The following is an 18169-nucleotide window of genomic DNA, read 5'->3' on the forward strand; positions in this document are numbered from 1 at the left end:
AACCGATTGGCCCAAGGTCACTCAGGAGTCTACAGTGTAGGGCTCCCTGTCCCCAGCGAATGGGTAAGATTCTGGTCAGGGAAGCACATGCTGGTCAGCCTAAAGGTGTGAGATCTGTGCAGCCTCTGCGCCCCAAACCTCTGTGAGACCCTCTGCACAGGTGGCGCCCCGCGTGCCCTGTGGGGGCGGCATTGAGCAGGACAGCAGGGACGCTCAGGCTGGGTACTGTGGAGCCCACGGAGCCAGCTCTTCTAGGAGGAGGAGGATGCTCTGCATGCCCAGGTGAGCCCAGGCTGGGGTCTCCAGCCTGCTGCCGGTGCCAGGCGCCTGCCCGTTCCCCAGCGCGGGGGCTGAAGCCCGCACCCAAAGGGGGCGGCGGCGAGGGCGCAGACAGTAGCGGGGAGCGCAGCGCAGCAGCGGCAGAAGCTGGGCTCTGCGCTAAAGGTAGCCGCAACGATCTGCCAGGGCGCCTTTCTCCCTAGCCTTCCGCAGCATAGCGGCGTGGTGCTGGGAGTGCGCCAGGAGATCAGAACCCCAGGAGTCCACGTGTGCAGGTGGGGAAGCCGAGAGGGGGCGGGGCGGGATGTCGGGGTCGGGTGGGGGCTTCAGGGTTCTGTACTTCCGACACCCACCAGCCTTTGTCACAGGGATGGGATGTGTATTGGTGTGGGTGGGTGGACTGTCTGTCTGGGTAGGACCTGTCTGCAGCGTGGGACCACTGAAGGTTGAGTAGCTGCCCTCCTGCACTTGTGTAGGTAAGTACTTGTGAAACTGCATGTGTGGTCACTGACTGTATGAGGTTGTATGTGAAGAGAAAGAAAGGAAGAGAGAGGGGAGAGATAAGGAGGAAGGAAAGAAAGAAGAAAGATAGACAGATAGATAGATAGATAGATAGATAGATAGAGATAGAGAGAAGCTTATGTTGTGTATCTTATCTTTATTGGTGTGTAATTTGATGTATCTTGGTAGACTGTGGATGATTGTGAGTATGCCTTCTATGTGTAATGAGATACCTGCCTCTTGTGTGTATAAGCAGCAGGAGTGTGTAGTGGCATGAGCGTGTGGATATTCTGTGCTGCATGACGATATCTCAGTCACTGGCAGTACTAGGGGCCATCCTGCCGTTGCCTTTTGGAGAATCCGATCTCAATGGAACGTGCTTCTTGTCCAGGCTTGCCCCTTGCCCCTGGCACACTGCTGGCTGCGTTTGAAAGAAGCGGCTGTTGATTCAGGGCAATGCTAATTGGCAAAGGCAAGAGAGTCATGGCAAATGCTTGGCTTCTTAGTGTTCAATATTAAGAAAAAATCTTGGCGATTTTCTATCTGACCCATGAAAACAACACAAAATGTTTTCTAGGGAACAGATTTGACATGAATTGAAAGTGCGTTCCACTGAGGGGACACAGATGCAAGTTTGCCCTCTTGGTCTTCATATTGTCAGGATGGATTCTTTGGGTAAGAAGGCTGTAGGTGACCCTCGCCTGTAGTTGCGGATAGAGGTTTGTCTGGTCCTTGGAGATTTCAGCATCAGTGACCAAAGAAGGAGAGGTTGCTCACCGTTCCTTGTGAGCACAGCTAAGGAAGGAAAACACCATCGGTGATGGATGTGGTTGGTGTCCCAGAAACAAGAAAGTCAGAGAAAGGATAATGCCCACAGAGTTCCGAGAAGCAGTTCCCGTCTAGGAAATACCTTTGTGTAGGAAAAAAATCACAGAAAATAACCAGATATTCCAACACTTCCAAATAATTTTTAAATGTTTCACTCATGCCTCCTCATTCTGATCTCTGTTGTGTTTGCATCACTTCCTCTTCTGGAAAATATCTTTGTTATAATTATTTTTATGTGGTAGAGTCACCATTGGTTTTTAAACTCTAGGAGAACTAGAATAAAGTCAAGTTGCCCAGAACGTCAAGGAGTCCCTCTGTTCTGAGCAGGTAGGGGTCTCAGAACAATAACATGCCTGGTTCCCCCCAAGTTTTCTGGGTTTTACCTCTAATGTGATTCCTTGGGCCAACATACTCATAACCAACACCGGATTCCACTCACTCCTTTTCTCATTGTCTCAGATCAAAGGCAGCACCCGGAGTTGTCATGAGCGGCATCCCATCCCAGCATGTACCCTTGATTTCCCATGTTGCTGATGCATCGTCCCCCAAGTCATCCAAACAGGGCACTGACGTCACCTTTCATTTCTCCCTCCACCAGGAGCCGCCAAGGTCTAATCCATTGGCAGTTTGTCTGTTTTCTTGGGCCCCGTTCCCCCCTTTTATTCTCACCATGGTCACCTTTGTCCGATGAAACCAATATTTAGGGGATTTCCAAAGATGGGAAGAGATACAGACTCTGATCATGGGGAAAATGCAATGCAAAAGAATGAATGCCAGGAAGATGTGATCCTTGGGATAATGTGTGTCCAACTACAAAATTGTCGGTTCTTGATGAATGTCACATTATGTGACTTAGCTCAGGTTTCTGCCTCTCTCCGTCTTACTTTCTTTACTTTTAAAAGTGGAAATGAAAATTTTCAACTAGAGTCTTGTCACTAGATCCTTTTGAAGGATTCTCTCATCATCGAAACACCCTGTTGCCACTGTTTTAGCAAGAATAAGTTTACATAATGTCTCATGTAAACCTATAAAAATTTGTAACCTTTGTTTGAAAAATAGTGTTTGATTTTTTGGGGGAAAGATGTGGAAAAAAAAGAAGAAAAGTGATATGTACTGTTGACTTAAGTTTGAGGTTGAGAATTAAATGCAAACACCATTAGGATTGGAGGAGTTTTAAAGATCACCCAGTTTTCATCTTCGTGAAGTGCCAGAGCCTACCTTATTAAGATAATGTCATGTTACATTATAATTCGTGTTTTCTCCAGATTCAACAGCACTGGCATTTGGGATAGATGATTCTTGTCCTGTGCATTGTAGGATATTCAACAACACCCCTAGTATCCATTAATAGCACTGCAAAGTTACAACAACCAAAAGCAAACCAAGGCATTGAAAAGTGCTCATGGAGGGAGGGCCCTGCCGTCTTCCCATACGCTAGCTGAGACCCACCGCTGCAGTTCCCCCACAAGCCGGGAAGCCTTCTACGACAACACTTTACAACCAGACACTTGTTATGCTGCTGACTGCTTTCCTGCCCTGTCTCAAGTCTGCTACTGCCTCATATGTTCTCTTTCATTCCTTCTGGATTTTCACTGCCTGCAAGTACTCAAGATGTACTGACGGCCGAGAAGCATTTCAGAGGCAGTAATAGTCTTAATAACTCACATTAACCCAACCCTTGATACGTGCCAGGCACAGTTCTAAATGCTTTACGTGGATGGTTGCATTTAATCTTCATTAAGAATCCTAGGGCAGAGAGAGAGAGAGAGAGAGAAAGAGAGAGAGAGAGAGAGAGAGAGAGAGAGAGAGAGAGAGATCTCAAATGCAGTGGCTCAGGCTCACAAAGGTAAAAGAGCTTGTCCAGTTTTCTCTCTCAGCTATTGGCTGTTGGAGCTGATATTGGCTGGTGTGCTATTTTGCTGCAGTCCATTGTTTGGACCTTCACACTTGCACTGTCTTGCATGAATGACATTTGGTGTTACAGGCTAGATAGGAGGAGCTTAAAGATCACCTAGCCTAGGTGCAGGATTAAGTCTGCCTCTAGGAAAGAGGCTAAAGACTCTAGGCTGTAAATTGTGTTCAGTTGCCCTATGTGATTCTTCATTAAAAAAACAAAACAAAACAACAAGAAGCCCCAAAACAAGCTTCTGTTATCCTGAATTAGCTCAAAGGTATGTGTATAGTGAGAGAGCAGTAGCTGGATGGGGTCATGGAAGAGAGGTTGTGAAGGGAAATGGAAGGAGGTGGAAGGAACCAAATAGTGAAGAAGGCATTCCTGTTGCTATTAACTCTACCTCACTGTCAGTCTCTGCCATCAAAGTTAAAGTTCCTGTGTTTTCATCAACTCTCTCCTTAGTCATCTTGGTCTGCTCTTTGGGCATTCCATTCTGCATGCCGTTCACTTTTTGCTATTGAGGCAGAGGGTGTAAATGGCTCTTCAACAGGGTAATTGATGGGACTGGCTACAATAGTGTTGGAGTAAGGATGATTCCTGTAGCAATTATTGATAAGCTTGAGAATCCAAGGTTGACTAGGAAGGTTGACTTCCTTTTAAAGCTGCCTCTTGAACCCACAGATTCATCAGCTCTGACCCTGCACATCTCTGGTTTAGTTGAAAGTGTGGCCTTCAGTTTTTGACGAGCAACAGACTAATCCACCAGGCTCGTTAAAGCCTACATCAAAGGGTAGCCTCCCCCGTTTCTGATGTTTCTGGGTCAGGGTCCAAGGATTTTCACTTCTAATCCGTGTCTACATGCTATTGCTACAACAGTTGTGGTTAAGACTTAGATAATTAAAACAAAGCCCAAATACAGCTTTTGTTTGGGAAGATGACATTTTAAAATTAACTAAGCATTGTATTAATGAGAAGGAATTGATGGAGCAAAAATCCATAAACAATAAGAGAGATGAACTCACATCTCTCATTAAGCATTTGTCTCAGATCTTTTCCTGTCCCTGTCTCCACCAACCTCTACCTGAATTTGGATGATAAAATACCTATTCACATAATAATCCAGACCCAAAGTCCTTTAGTACATTGTTTGATGCCAAGTACATTGTGGGAAGCCTCTGTAAGACTAAGATGTCTATTTAGCTTTTGCTGGACAGTTGCACTGCATATGTTTCCCTTTCAAAGCTACATTAGAATGATGGAGAAACTCCATGAAAAATAGCACATTTGTGTGTAACTGATGAAAAATTTAAATACCAATCAGAAAGTTTCCTTAAAAATTGAAATTTAAACTCAGTCAACTCCTCCATTCGTCCCAAGCGCCAACATGCATTTTTGTTTTGGCATGATCACATCCAAACTATGGACCTTTAAGAACTCTTACAGAAAGATCTTTTTAAAAAATGATTTATTTGCTGGGTGTAGTGGCACACACCTTTACTCAAGAGGCAGAGGCAGGTAGATGTTTTGTGAGTTCAAGGCCAGCCTGGTCTACATAGTGAGTTCTAGGACAGCCAGAGCTATATAGTAAGACTCTGTCTCAACAACAGCAATAACAAAATGAAAATAATTTACTTATTTTTATTGTACTTGTGTGAGTGTTTGCCTGCATGGGCAAGGCATGTGTATACCATGTACATTCCTGACACCTGACAAGGCCAGAAGAGGGCACTGGATTCCTTAACACTGGAATTACAGAAGGTTACAGCTATAGCAGGTTGTAAGCAACTATAGGGGTGCTGGAGATCAAACCTGGATCCCCTACAAGAGCAGTAGACACTCTTAACTGCTGAGCCATCTACCCCAGCCCCCAGAGAGAGCTTGATAGTTTGAAACTTAAATAGAACAATGTTTATTGAGTATCTATCAAGTGTTATCAAAGTTTAAGTAGGTTCTTATATATCTGGTATTTTCGGAATTTTTCTATCAACTCTTGAGAGAAGTACTGTTTCCATGATTTACAGATTTGGAAAGCAGGGCTTAGATATTTTAAGAATTCTTGTGTTCAGAGGTTAGCTGTTCTTTTGGGCTCTGCATCACAAAAATTGACAGTGGTTTACTTAACTGAAGGTTGGAATTTATTGGAAGGACACTGGGGCTTTTCTTAAGGATTTCAGGAACCAGGCTCCAGGACAGAAAGGTGAAAGGTCATTCCCAGAGCACTTGGCTCCAGGAGCTCATGACTTGTTCTTCATTGCCTTCATCAATGTGACACCCTTTAAAGTCTGGGCCAATCAGAATTCTCCAAAACAGACTCTTATTGGATCACTCATCTGTGAACACAAGGTCAAGGGTAAGTGTAGTTGTCAGGGACTCAAGCTAGTGGTTTTGGTGGATTTTTTTTCCAGTGACAGGTGATTTTTTTGAAAAATTAAATAAATGTTGCCTATTCCCAAACAACTAGTGTAACAAAGACAGAACTGGGAGCCAGGTTTATCTTCAGAGCTGTGCATTTTTCTTCCTTAAAGGGTTTCTGATGAGGAAGAGACATTAATATGGCATATAATTAACACACCTGTGTTTCCACACAAGCCCTCTCCCCCACACACACTCAGCATTCCCTGCACAGAGATCTGATCCTCCCATCTGTGTGCATCTCCTGGTATTCTGGCACATCTTTGTCCTCTGTTTTCTGTGCCGTTTGGCCTGGCCTCTCATTCTGTTCATGTATGTCACACCTCTGACTCACAGACCCCAGGAGAGGGTGGGAGCCACCAGGTTGTCCCAGCCATTCCCCTATACAGTAAATAATTAAGGCTAATACACACCCTGTGCTTGCTGTGGATTTTGCTGATAACTCATATTTAACTTTTCTAACAACTCAGGGTGCTAACTTTGTACTTATTTCCCACTATTTTATCTTGAGAATTTGTGAAGTGAAAAGTTGAAGGAATTATGTAATGAAAATATCTGTAAGTAAAAACCAAATAGCTTTTGTAATTCATATTTTGTTAGAGTGGCTTTATCATAATTCCATCATCCATCAGTCCATTTTTTTAATGATTAAAATGTTGCTATTGTCCCCCCCCCCTGCATTTTTATAATGGGGAATTGAAATCAACACAGGTGACATGGTTTCTCCAAGGTCACATGTGGGAAAATCTATAGAGTTGGGATTGAACTTGGGTCGTCTAACTTCCCTGTCTACCAAGTAGCTGTATCTCCTCTGAGAAGGCAAAGGAAAAAATGAGCTCAAGGCCAGCAGCAAGGCCAACTGGTTCACAAGCAACCATAATTTCCACCATATTCAACCTTAATAAACAGCTCATCTTCAAACAAGTAGTCATCCTTTGCTCCTTCTCCACCACGTAGTTTACCACACATGCTTTTATAGAACTAATAGTCTCATTTCTTCTCAACATTTTAAATTCCCTATGAAAAAGGCAGGCTGGAAAAATACTATTTTACATAATTCCAAGAACCCTTTGCTCATGGTTTTTTATTTGAAACAGTAGATCTGCAAGACAGATGGGTTGACTATCCTTAGGACACCTAGCACCCAGAGACCAGTGGCTTATATGAACAAAGCAAGGAACTCAATGTGATGGGACACTGAGATCCTTGCTTGGGCCATGATTTAAAATGCATTCTGCTTCAAGCATTAGTAGATGCTGAGGGGGCATGGAGGTTTCAAAGACGTCCATATGTACTAAATAAGTAAAACCACGCTGGGAAAGTTGAGCTTGGAGTTTGTTAAGATGGTATCCTTTTGTGGAATACCTTAACGGTGAAATATCTGGGCTTTAGAGCCCCTTTCCAGTGTAGCTTTGGACAGCACCTGTTTAAGATGTCTCAGTTTACAAATCTGTGAAGTGAGGATAATTGTAGTTCTGCTTCATAATGTGATATGAAGACAAAAGGAGATGATACATAGAAGGATTCAGTCCTAGGTCCACTTAAAACAGTTCTTTACTGTGCTAACCAGGCTCTGTAAAAATCTGTTGGTTCAGTTTCATTCCCCCCCCCCTTTTTTTTGTTGTTGTTGTTGTGGGGGAGATGCTTTTGGGAGGTGAGTATAGACAGGAACATTTTAAAGGTGAGATGTTATTGGAGACATTTTATCTGGAAAAGGTTTGGATTCTGCTCAAGCTTTTCCAGGTAAGAATATGGAAATAGCCTCTGTCCATTGAGATTGCCTTGGCAAATTTAATTGGATATGATAATTTACATATTATATCTGGGACGTAGAATTCTGCATAAACTATTTCCTTATCTGGAAGGCTCAGAATCCACCGAAGGGCAGGGGCAGAAGAGGTAAATACGCTGCATAGCATGTGCTCTTGGTGTGTTCAGCAAATCCTGGGAGTCAAGACTTTTGCTCATTGAGCTGTAAGAACAGATGAAGGAACGTCATTGAGGAGGGTTTCAGAAGGTATGCTCACCTGGATGGATGCTCCCTATCCTTGTAGCCTTTCCCGAATCACCCCACGATTCATCTGCAGCAGAACAACCACCAGGGTATTTAATAGAGATTCCTGGGTTTTCTGAGCCTGTAATTTTGAAAGAGATGTTAAGGTTCATTCATACCTGAGAGCCACCCGCTTTAAAGCCTTAATTTAGGTGTAATGAAAACATTGGTTTCAGTTGCTCCCAGTTTCAGGTCTCTGAAATCAATGGTGAAAGTCACATTGAGCATTCTCATGCTCAGTTTCCTTGCGGGTGAGAGGGATGGTTTCTGTCATCGCAACCCAGGGTAGGAGGCATAAATCATCTGGTGCATTGCTCCCATTTTGGAGACTCACAGTAGGAAATATTCTCCAACAATTGGCATGCACCTTTCAAGAAAAGCAGGTCGACATCACAGAACTCACTGGGAATCTCATATACAGGTGTGTATTTTTACACTGATCATGTGAGGTTGATATTATCCATGTCTTATTATATGGATGACACCATCAGAGTAGGGAGAGGTAAGTAGTTTGCTAATGTCATACTAGCAATTGAGAGGACTAGAACAGATTTCAGGGTTGTACTTTGAATCAGGAGTTAGCAAACTCTCTGGCCTGTTCTTTGTGTGGACTGTAAGCCAAGAACCACTTTACATTTCAAATGGCTAGGAATATTATCAGGTGAAAATTTTCTGAAATTCAAATTTTCATGTTGATTTATTGGAACACTGCCATACAATTTCATTTCTAGTTTGTCTGTGGCTGCTTTAGCACAATCTGCAGAGATTGATAGTTAGAAATGTGTCTTTGTGCTCTGAAAAACCAAGAATACCTGCTTAGTGACCCTTTACAGAAGGGTACAATATTTTGGCCATCCCTGCTTTAAACAACTGTGCCCATGTGCCCCAGATTCCAGTCATCTGAATTCTGCCTTTGTGAATCCTGCCAACACTCATACCATCTGGAACATTATCTCCACAGCATTTTCCTTTAGGTTAATTAATTTTCCTTAAATAAATTTATCTTTAAAGAATCAAAACCATAAGTGGAATTCAATAGCACTTGCAAGAAATAGAAGTCACCATAAAAACAGTGCACCATGCACACACAATGTGGCTGAACACAGCTAAATAACAGGAACAGGTAATGTCTACATTCCTCCTGCATTCCTGCTGATGCCTTCACTATTTTCCTGTAGACTGTCCTGACTTCCAGGAACACACCTGCGTTGTTTGTGGAGATCTATCCTTAATCTGCTAGATTCCCTTTGTGCATAGACATCATAGTTGGTGTCTGGGAATCCTTGTGATCCTCTGTGACCAGGCCTAACCAACAAATTTCAGGTGTGGGAGTACTGATGTCCCAGTTACCGCCCACTCTTTTAAGCAACTCTGAGGCATATGATGTCCTCATTTCCAAGAGTTTCCCTGTAGGGTTTTGTTTCAGTGTCTGAACAACACATTTCTCATGGGCTGCCTTTCATTTCTCTTTCCTCTTCCTTCCCCCTTCCCTTCTCTTCCCTCCCCTCCCCTCCCTCCTAGACACCACCACTCCTTCACCAATGTACCCTCACTTGCCCAATTAACCATGTGTACTTAGTCTTCATATCCAGATCTGCTTCCAAGGCACCGAACTAAAGCAATGGTGTGCTTTTTGCTAAAGATTATGTACTGAGGCTTGTTTTTTTTTTTTTTTTCCCAAGATAAGGTTTCTCTGTGTAGTTTTGGTGCCTGTCCTGGATCTCACTCTGTAGACCAGGCTGGCCTTGAACTCATAGAGATCATCCTGGCTTTGCCTCCCTAGTGCTCGGATTAAAGGCATGTGCCACCGCCACCCAGCTTGTTCTTCTCTATTATAAAGACGATTAGTGACTAGCAGGAAGATTCTTTTTTAAACTTATTTTTTAAGGTTATAATTTAATTGCATCATTTATCCACTCTCATTCCTTCGTGTGAACCCTCCTATATGTGCTTCCTTGCAAATTCATGGCCTCTTTTTTTTTTTAATACAGAGAGAGAGAGAGAGAGAGAGAGAGAGAGAGAGAGAGAGAGAGAGAGAGATCCTGAAACAGTAGGGAGATTTCAAAGATAAATTAGCACATATCTGAGTCTTTCTCATCAACATAAACAATAGTGATTAAAATAGAAAATGAGGGACTCCAGAGATGGCTTTATGGTTAAGAGTTTGCTGTTCTTCTAGAGGATCCAAGTTTGATTATTAGAACCCATCCACATCAGGTGGCTTACAACTCCAGCTCCAGGGCATCTAACACTGACTTCTGGACTCTGAGGACACCTGTATTCCACATTCATATACTCATGCTCTCTCTCTCTCTCTCTCTGTCTCTCTCTCTCTCTCTCTCTCTGTCTCTCTCTCTCTCTCTCTCTCTCTCTCTCACACACACACACACACACTCTCTCTCTCTCTCTCACTCTCTCTCTCTCTCTCTCTCTCTCTCTCTCTCTCTCTCTCTCTCTCTCTCTCTCTCTCTCTCTCTCTCTCTCTCTCTCTCTCTCTCACACACACACACACACACACACACAGACATGTAATTATAAAATAAAAACTTTGTGAAACAGAAAACAGAACACGTTTCCACCATACAATGTTCTAGTACATAGTACCGGAGCCGCCTGTTCCCTATCATCATGTTGGTTCTCAAGTGGTCGGAGCAGCATTTGGCCTGTGCACCACCTTGGTTCAGAAAGAGGCTTTAGAGCAGCAGCATCACCAGTATCTGTGAACTGGTTATCAACACAGGTTCTCTAATTCTGTACTCCCCCTTGCCAATCAGAAGATCGAGGGGGCATTTTGCTTTAACAAGCCCTGCAGATGATTCCCACACATGAAAACTGCAGCCCTACCACAAACAGCCTCTTACTCTGCTCTGTGCTCTTTGCACACTTGGATTTCATCAGAATCATCTTTCAGATTGCCTTCTCTCCTCAGACATGACTGACAGTTTTCTGGCCTCATTTTGAGCCTTTGATTGGGGGTGGGGGCACTCTTGCCAAGGCACACAGCTCTGATGATTTGAATGATCTACCTAATAGCCAGTTTCAAACTGCTCTCTAGTTCTATCTCTCTGGGACCCCAAATACAGGGCTAATTCCTTCTCCAGTGAGGAAATCATGGTGCTCATTGAACAGATGCTTGGTGATCATACCTCTGTTTCTCTTCATCAACTCTGTGGTCAAAAGGAGACATTGATAAAGTCATCACAAAATCTGTTTTCAGTCCCTCTAAATCTCCTTACCATCCTGAAACGCAAAGATCCATCCTTAACTGGACCTGGTTTGTCTCTGGTAAGCCTTCTGCACATACTATATTTTTGAGAGTTGGGATCCCCACCTTGTAAAATGCCTGATTTCTACAAACATCCTAGTTCTGTTCCATTAAGTTACAGAGGAAGTTCATGCTCCTTCTTGATTTTTCCTATTCTCCATTGTTCCCCTGCAAGACAGACTAAGTGTGCCTCTTCTGTGATCTTTGCCATTTAAAACAGCAGTTCTTAGCAACAATACTAAACAGTTCACTGAGTAATATTTTATTCACCCGGGAAGAATGTTTCCCTTAGTTAATTTGAAAAAAAAAAATAGTGTTTTACACACACACACACACACACACACACACACACACACACATACTGAGACCCCAAGTATGACTGAATTGGTTCCTGTGTGGATTTATACTTAAGGAATTGTGATTGTCACTTAGGACTAACTATCCTAGATGACTTAGCCCAAGTAGCATTTTGGTTACCAACCTGAGTAGATCCGGCTTGTGGAGCACAGGTACTTTTTCCCATTTATGGTGTACAGTTGCATCTGTACACTGAAATATGAATGCTTAAATAAACACATCATATGGATTTGGGAAGGGAGTATTTACAGAGATAATTTTTTTCTAGAATGAATTCATCAATTGACGAAGGTTAGAAAGATTGTGGAAACAATACCTACAAATTCCAAGTGTTCTCTGGGAAAGGAGCCCAAGTAAACAGTTAAGGAGAAGAATTTTTCTTTTTAGTGAGAATTTGCACAATTGCACCTTCAGATGAGTCTTTTTTTCTTAAACCACATATTTCACTTTCAGGGAGCTGGGGCTGGTGGACGTCACAGCCAACATGGAGTTTATGGCTGTTTTGAGGTTGTTGGTGTGGTGCTGGTGGGATAGTGTACATTGTGGTTTAAAGTTGGTGCAGGCTAGACCATTGAGGTGAGGAGGAGGTAAGCAAACACATGTGGACAGCGAACTCTTTTTTTTTTTTTTTTTGATTCTTCAAGACAAGGTTTCTCTGTGTGTCCCTGGCTGTTCTGGAACTCACTCTGTAGACCAGTCTGGCCCAGAACTCACATCAAACTGCCTCTGCCTCCTGAGTACTGGGTTTAAAGACATGTGCCACCATACCTGGCTTAAACAGTTAACTCTTTTAAATACCTACTCTTATTTTTTCCTTCTACCTATGAGATGAGATGGGTTTTGATATGGCATGTGTGTTTCCTTTAACATTTGGAATATGTAATTCCCTGAAATTTTTCTGTGCTCACCCCACCCAATACTCTGTGACTTTCCATTCCATATTTGGGGAAACTGAGCTTTTGATTGATTTGATTAAGAGGAAAAGTGAGTCGGTAGCAGCAGGGTAGGGCTGAGAACACACAGCCTGTAACCCCTTTGTCCATTTTGCCTGCTAGCATGCCAGGCTTGTAGCCTTGATTTGGCTATTAAGATACATAATGTTTTACTTATTCCTGACACTTGTCCAAAACAAAGATATCGAGTATGACCTTTGATGCAGAAGTGTAACCCATGTAGGCATATTCTATAAAGAAATGTGGTCCCTCTAAGCACAGTTATGCATGGATATCCATCCATGTAACCAAACCCAAGGAAAGCAAACAAGGCACAGCCAAGCAAGCTGAGGTTATGACTTAGCTCCAGGTGGGCAGGTGTTGGCATCATACCAAACTACATTGATCTTCCATTCCAATAGGTGGAGACCATTACAGTTGAGTCCTGTGTGCATATTTCTTATAATAGAGATGCAACCACACACTTTCTGTTAACCTTTAACAGCAGTTTCCTAGCAGTATTTCAGACCATTCTGAGGTGCACTTACCTTGTGGGTTTTTACACCTTTAGTCATTTAAAACTTATAAGCCAGAAAACCGAGGCCTCAGATCAACAGTGTGGAGGGCTGTAAAGGTGAATTGTTCTTCCCCCCTCTTACTCTTTAAGGAACAGTATTGTGTATGGACATGTCCATCACAGGAAATAAGCCCTGAAGAGTCTGAGTTTTATGTTCCTGTCATTTTCTTTTAGGACACGTAATCCCAGAGGCTGACTTGTGGTCCCTGCGTGAATACTGAGATACTGGAGGATTTATTAAGGAAACTCCACATAGTTAAAAGGGAGGTTTATTTTGGGGGTAACTTACAGCTAATAAGTAAAGAGGTTGGTTACAGGATCTGGGAGAGGTGAGATGCCATCCAGCTTGGTTTTCTGGAGAACTGCACTTAGTCTACCATCTAGGATCACCAGGAACGAAAAAAGCCTGCACTTCCAGATCTTGGGTCTTAAGGGCTCCTGTCTTAGCCCCACCTCAGGGGCAGGTCATAGGTAGGTGAGACAGTTATTGGAAGCCTCACTGGGGGTAGTACTTCCAGTTCAAAGCTGGAACAGCTACCCACTACACCAAGACACTCATTGTCCCTCATATGATAGAAAGGGCTGTTTGGCTTTCTATTCATCTTTTCCCCCAGAACTTACCAGACTTTTTTCTGGTAGAGACGATCTCAAAGTGTTTCTCTGAAGGAGATTCATACAGAGAACACAGTTCCTTTTCTCTTAGACGAAGTAATGGTATGTAACATATCTGTCATTAACACACCCCGGCTTGGGGGTACGGGGAGAAATGAAAATGAATCTTACTGAATCTCAAATTGACACAACTTTGTAAAAGTGATGTAACTTGTATGACCATATCGTTTACTCTGAGCTGTTTGTGTTGTTAATTAGTTAGGTAGCTAATTAAACTTATTAAATATATTAAGCCAGAATTCTAAGGATAGCAAGAAAAGAACCCATCACACACACACACACACACACACACACACACACACACACAAGCACACGCACACACACACGTGCACACACACACACACACACACACACACAGAGTGAAAGTCTCTGAATAAGAGACACTAGTGCACTCATATCTCTGATTAAATTTTCCTGGTAAACAGTACAACATACTATGGAGTGAAAGTGATTAGTCAAACCAGAACATGTGCTGATCTTCTGTCCTTCATTTGCCTTGGTGTCCTTCCTAGAAGATAAACTGTCTCACTGGTTAGTATAATGGCTATGCTTTTAAATTTCAATGAGCAAAATGCAAAGCTGTATACTGCTATGAACATATGAGGTTTACCTTGCATTATAGCATTTTTCAAATGTGATTTCCATTTTATCTAGCTGTAAATTGGTTTTCTTGCTACTCAAGTTTCTTTTCTAATCTGCATCTCAGTGCAATATTTATTTTCTTGAATATTGTTCAGGATCCTTTGAGTTGTTGCAGAAACCTAAGTCAAACTGACTTAAGGCAGTAAAACTTTGAAAGCAGAAAAAGTACAAAAGCACCATTGTGGGACTGGGGTTGGGGGTGGGGAGTGATAGCTAAGGGGGAAAGCAGGTTGTAAGGTCTCTGAAAGGGGAAAGGATTTAATTAGAGATGGGAAAGCAAGAAAAAATAGAAGAAGGGGTGAGGAGGGTAAAGTAACAGTTAATGGTGTATAGAAAAACTCATACACAATTGTTTGATTAACCATCTACCAAAAGTACTAGTACTTCTAATACATGTAAGTCTCTGTGTGTGTGTGTGTATAAAATAAAAATTTCCCATTTGGGTTAGCAAATTCTCCACAAGAGCCATAGACTCACAAAACCCCCAACACCAAGCACAAGAAGCCCCCCCCCTTTATTGATTTGTTAATAAGGGCTGTTCAAGAGACTCGGAAAACATTGTAGGCTCTAGCTATGCCTTTGGTTGACCCCCAGAGGTAAAAGTTAAGTCCTTATTGCTGAAGATACTATGCTGTTTGGATACAGGAGCCAGGGGATCTGAGCTAGATCTGAACTGAAAACCTTGGCCCTGAGGACTAGGTCTTATGCTATCAGGAGGGGTCATGCAAGCTGCCAAAGGGAGGAACTAACCAATAGTCCTACCCAGCTGTGATGCCTGTGAACCACAACAATGACCAATATGTCACAGTGACTCTAAGGGTGCAGTAGTGGCAATCATGCCTTGGTGACAACCAACAGCTGTCTAATTGGAGTTGAGACGTGCTCAATAAGAAAGAAATCAATCCTGGTACTTAAAACCTAGCCAACTCCCAACTCCATGGCTCTTGGAGAAGAACTTACAAACACCACTTTAATAAACCAGCATAATACCTACCTACATTATAAATATTTATCCTTATACCCACAGATAAGTGTAGGCCTCAGCCTTCGTAAAGGAAACTTCTCTTAGCATCCGATGGAGACCACTACAGAAAACCACTACCAATCAAAATGCCAGTCCAAATGAATACATCTACAACAAAACTGCTGTACCCAAGGCTCAGGAATCATTAAAGAAGAGGGGCCAGGAAGAGTCTAAGAGCTAGAGGAACAGGAAGTTTGTTGTGAGGTTACATCTAGAAATATCAGAAAAGCTATACCCATGTAGTCTCATCAACATGGCTATGCAAGATAAACCTTGAGCTCCAGAATTCACAGCTTTGCATTCTATTCCCAGGTTTGCCAAGTATTAGCTTGCAAGTGAATTAAACTCTCTGATCCTTAGTCTTCTCATCTATGGATTGGAGATAAAAATTCAGAGATGGGAGGGATAAAAACAGTGTCTGACATTCATAGCTATTTAGTTAATGGCAGCTAATTAAAATCAAATGGACTCACCTACTAAAAAATTGCCTGTATTTTATATCTAAAAGTGCTTGCCTACATATATGTTTGTATACTGTGTGTGTGACTGTGCCTGTGGAAGCCAGAAAGGGAACTGGATCCCCTAAGACTGGTGTTACAGATCCTTGTAAGCTGCCGTGTGAGTTCTGAGAACAGAACCCAGGTCCTCTGAAAGAGCAGCCTCTGCCCCAACTGCAAAGCAATCTCTCCATCTTGGCTTTGGCTACTTTTTGCTCTCCTCCTCCCTCCCACCCCCTAGCTTACCCCCCAACTCACCCCCCCATTCCTACCTCCTCCAAGGCAAGGTCTCCCATGGGGAGTCAGCAGAGCCTGGCACATTCAGCTGAGGCAGGTCCAGACCCCTCCTTCCTGCATCAAGGTGCACAAAGTGTCCCACCATAGACACTAGGCTCCAAAAAGCCAGGCCATGCACCAGGGACAAGTCCTGATCACTGCCTAGGGGCCCCCTAAACAGTTCAAGCTAAACAACTGCTTCGCCTATCCAGAGGGCCTAGTCCAGTACCATGGGGGCTCCTCGGCTATTGGTCCACAGTTCATGTGTTTCCGCTAGTTTGGCCTGGCTGTCTCTGTATGTTTCTCATCATGATCTTGATATCTCCTGCTCATAGAATCCCTCCTCTCTCTCTCATCGATTGGACTCCTGGAGCTCTGCCTAAGACCTGGTTGTGGATCTCTATCTGCTTCCATCAGTCACTGGATGAGGGTTCTATAAATACAGTTAGGGTACTCAGCCATCTGATCACCAGAGTAGGGGCTTTGGCTACATTTTACTTATAATGCTGTGCTCTAGGATGTTCCTATAAAATCCCTCGCAGTGAGAAAGTTGCAGACTGACAAAACTCAATTTCCTCATTGGTAAAGGGAATTCATTACTTAATTTGATGGACATGTCTACAGAGAGACCACAGTGTGCTAGGAAGTTTTCTAGGCTTTGAGGATATTAGAACAGTTAAGATAATTGGCTTGTTGAGGTTTACATTAAATGACAGAAACAGGGCATCAGTCCAAAAGACAACTGACTAGAAGAAATGTGTGTACCATAAAGTAAACAAGGCAGCACAGTAGACATAAATTTTCCAGAAACAAGGTCTGAGATTTTAGACATTGAGAGAAGACTTCCTGGGAGAGTGACATTTGAGGTGAGAATAATTTTCATTGAATCCAAGAAGAGGAAACTAAAGCAAAGTTCTCAACCAGGGGCGGGGGCGGGGGGGGTCCTGCTTTTGATGTTCAAGAGAACTAGCACAACTGTGAGTGATTGGGCAATAATGAACTGTGGACTGGTGGCTGTGGAGCCCCCATGGGACTGGTCTAGGCCCTCTGGATACAGAAGACGGTTTGGCTCAAACCATTTGGGGGAACCCAGGTAGGGAGATCGGGATCTATCCCTGGTCTATGGGCAGGCTTCTGGAATCCGGTGTCTGTGGTGTGATGCCTTGTACAGCCTTGGTGCAGTGGGAAGGGGTTTGGACCTGCCTAGGCTCAGTGTGCTGGGCTCTGCTGACTCCCCATGGGAAACCTTGATTTGGGGGATGGGGGGATGTGGGGTGGCTTGGGAAAGAGGGCTGGGGGATGGGAGGAGGGAGGAGGGGGATCTCTGGATAGTATGTGGAGTGGGTAGAAAATTTCTTAATAAAGAAAAATGAAAAAATATAAAAAATAAATAATAAAAATTAAAAAAAAAGAAGTGCTCATGGGTCAAGGTGAGTTTGGAGGGACGCTCGAGCCAGATCATATGTATGTGTGGGCTGATTAGCCGTGATGAACAGTTAGGTTTCACTCTGGGTGACTGGAAGCTACTTCTCTTAGTTCTGTTCTACTGTTGTGAGGAGACACCACGACCAAGGCAATTTAGGATTTAGCTGGGGCTTTGCTTACAGTTTCAGAGGGTTAGTCCATGAACGTTATGGTGAGGAGCATGGTGGCAGCCAGGCAGGCTTGGCACTGGAGCAGTAGCTGAGAGCTCACATCTGATCAATAAGTTGGAGCCAGAGAGAGATGGACTAGGCCTGGTGCCAGCTTCTGAAAACTCAAAGCTCACCCCCCAACCCCCAGTAACACACTCCCTCTAACAAGGTTGCAACTCCTAACCCTTCCCAAATAGTTCCACTAACTGGGAACCAAGCATTCAAACATATGAGTCTAGAGGGGCCACTTAAACCACAACACTGCTGTAGCATGAATCTTAAAATATCTTTTTAATAAAAACAAACCCAGGGCCAGGTATTGGGGT

General features: G+C 43.3%; 1 protein-coding gene across 3 annotated transcripts in view; it reads left to right on the forward strand.

Annotated features, from left to right (window-relative positions):
* The first annotated feature begins 216 nt into the window (after window positions 1-216).
* The window catches only part of Htr4 (5-hydroxytryptamine receptor 4), a 204423-nt gene continuing 186470 nt past the window's right edge, over window positions 217-18169 (forward strand). For 2 of the 3 annotated variants that reach the window (XM_036204236.1, XM_036204233.1), the window contains exon 1: window positions 217-554. The gene's annotated coding sequence lies outside the window, so the exon portion shown is untranslated. The remainder of the gene's footprint in view (window positions 555-18169) is intronic. The other variant, XM_036204234.1, reaches the window with a different exon arrangement.

Source organism: Onychomys torridus, chromosome 13 (genome assembly GCF_903995425.1).
Source record: "Onychomys torridus chromosome 13, mOncTor1.1, whole genome shotgun sequence".
In the NCBI taxonomy this organism is placed as follows: Eukaryota; Metazoa; Chordata; class Mammalia; order Rodentia; family Cricetidae; genus Onychomys; species Onychomys torridus.